The 2,834-nt window shown below is 30.3% G+C and overlaps 1 protein-coding gene across 3 annotated transcripts in view; it reads left to right on the plus strand.

Annotated features, from left to right (window-relative positions):
- The first annotated feature begins 914 nt into the window (after positions 1 to 914).
- The window catches only part of LOC106470482 (zinc finger protein PLAGL2-like), a 33,437-nt gene continuing 31,517 nt past the window's right edge, over positions 915 to 2,834 (plus strand). The window contains exon 1 of one of the 3 annotated variants that reach the window (XM_013931040.2): positions 915 to 964. The gene's annotated coding sequence lies outside the window, so the exon portion shown is untranslated. The remainder of the gene's footprint in view (positions 965 to 2,834) is intronic. The other 2 variants (XR_002613044.1, XR_002613046.1) reach the window with 2 other exon arrangements.

Consider the following 2,834-nt stretch of genomic DNA (forward strand, 5'->3'; position numbering starts at 1 on the left):
ACAAGATAGTTCTAGAAACGTGGCGTCACGCTGGTCACATGACCTCGCTGACGCAACAATATATATATTTAATGTACTTTCTTTGCTTTTGCTCGAATGTAACCAGGTGGTGAAACAGTCTACGGGCTTACAACGCTGAAATCTGGTGTTCAATTTCCCGGATGGTCCATTGTGGCTTTACTCTAAAATAAACAAACAATCATACACTGTTGTCCGAAATTATTTTCTGCATAACACTTTTATAACCTGCGTTTTTCAGACATTTTTAACTTTCTATAGGGTATCAACGTTCCTGAATATACTACATTACTTTCAGGCTAAGGAACTGTTATCCCAGTGATAACGTAAGAGGGTAGCGTTTCTTCTACTGAATAAGTAAATTACAGCAGATGTATTCGATTAATGTAGATGAGATTATCTCTGTTAAATTATATTTACACATCATTCGCACGTTTATGTCTTATTAAAATTGCTGTATATTTTTGGTGAAATGCTTAAGCCTAATGACAATCCACAGTACTAATAACACGTAGTCAAGCAAAATTTTTCAGGTCATATGTTACACTCTCATTGATTAAATGTTTGTATACAAGCTAGCAATCGAAGTCTGTTCGTGAATAGACATGCACGATATGTTATTATGGAGGTCTTCATTGTTGCACGACGTAAGGTCCCTAGGGTATATTGTTTAAGAAAAATATGCATAATAATCAACCAAGCCTTTTTACAAAAATTCGCGCTAATATTATATAATGCTTACGGGAGTATGATTTAGTTGTGGTGTGATTTCCACTTGTTTTTTAAGAAATTAATTAAAATGTTAATTGAATGTATTAAATAATTAAATATTAAAGTTACATATTTTGTTTGAAGTAAAAAGTTAAGGTACACGTAGAAGTAGACATAATATTACCCATGATGCTATAGTGAAAAACATGACCTTCAAGGAGAGTTGGATTTCGCGGTAAGCATATGAATAGATTTATAAAGTTTTAGAAATTTAATGTAGAAAAATTATAGGATATTTCTTGAAATATCGTGTTAATATATTAAATCATATTTTTAATCTTAGAAGTAGTAGCTGTGATATATTGATAATATTATTAAAACTTTGAGCATAAACGTCTCTGAGAGTAAGTCTCCTTGTTTTGTTTTACTTTAAGTTCTACTCGTGCGCCTGACGCCTGAGGTTAAGCCTGTCTGATCTTTTCAATACATGTACACTGACACTACGAGTAATATCACTTTTATCAGTCAGTAAGCCTAAGTAAAATAATAAACTAAACATATTCCCGATAAAGCTGCTTCTAGACATTATGGCATATAATTATGAAAATTCAAGGTTTAATTATATAATGTAATTTTATTAATAATCGGAAACAAGTATGTTATTTTTGGTTAAAGTTAGGTGTATAAGACATGAATATCAGAAATAAATTATGACTTAAACATTTCATTCCTTTAAATTTAATATTTTGGAACTTGCTCTTGATAATTGTGAATATTATTTGGCCTATATCATGATGAAGTTAACTCTAGGATGCACATAATAAATATTTTTTTCAAGGTTTACTAAATAACCATATACTTTAGGTTTATACTATTAGTATTATTTGTAAAGTTAGTTGATATTCATGATTCTTGTATGCATAAACTCTTCAATACTATTAGTATTACTAGTTAATGTGATTGTGAGGTAATAAAAATAAGATTTTGTATAAAAAGTTATTATAAATAAGTACAATTTTGGTAAAAGTATGTGTTTTACTTTGGGAGTTGTGTAATGTAAAGATAGTTTCATCAGTTTTTTTAGTGTTGAAATGAGAGATGTGGAGTACCAACATTGATAGGAACTTTTAGTAAGCATTTGTAAAAAGGAAGTGTATTGTGGCAAAGATAATACAAATAACATCTGTTTATGTAAGAAGCATGAAAAAAAACCAAATTTGTATTTTCACCATTTGTACTTGTTATATCCGCTGTTTTGACAACTGTTGTATCCCAAGACTACCCAGTCTACATATAGTGGGCCTAATATCAGCTGTTAGTAATCAGGCTTTCCTTGTTATGTCTAACATTCATATTGCAAAGTGCTTGTCTTCTGTTTTTAGCATAAAGTAATCCATCATCTCTTGAAACATTTAGTGGTTTACAGTTTTGGTGGGAATTCATTATTACTCTATGTTTATTACATTGGGATAGTAATTGTGAAAATTTGTTTTTTTTAGGTTGAAAAAAATCTCATTTCCTCATTAGATTATAAGTACAGAGTCTTATGTATGATTTATTGTTTTTTAATCATTCTGCTTTCATTATTTCTTTCATGCATCAGTGTGTGTGTGGTTCAGTTCATCTCTTTCAAGTTAGAATATTAGAATTTATTATGTCTAATCCAGTTTACATTATGTCTTTAATGACATATTGGAAGGTATGTCTGATGCAGTTAATATATTGGAAGTTATTGTGTCCAGTTCAGTTCACCTCATGCCAGTTAATTCTAAAAACTTGTGAAAATAAAAACAATGTATTATAATATGTTATTTCCAGTGCCAGTGAGGCTTTTCTCCCAATACCAGTTCGCATCACATATTGGAGGTTATGTTGAATTCAGTTCTTGTATTAGTTGATGCATTGGAAGATGTTATGTCTAATTCAGTTAACTTTTTGGGCACAGGCTCAGTCCCTGGGACCGACCTCGTAACCATTTTGTGCTTGTTATACTTTTCATGCTATAACGTTTACATTAGTAAGCAAATGTTAATGAAATTTGGCAGTTTATCATTAATCATTACAATGCTTTCATACACAAAATATCAAATTTCTTTTACTAAATC

This window comes from Limulus polyphemus, unplaced genomic scaffold (genome assembly GCF_000517525.1).
Source record: "Limulus polyphemus unplaced genomic scaffold, Limulus_polyphemus-2.1.2 Scaffold4031, whole genome shotgun sequence".
Classification (NCBI taxonomy): Eukaryota; Metazoa; Arthropoda; class Merostomata; order Xiphosura; family Limulidae; genus Limulus; species Limulus polyphemus.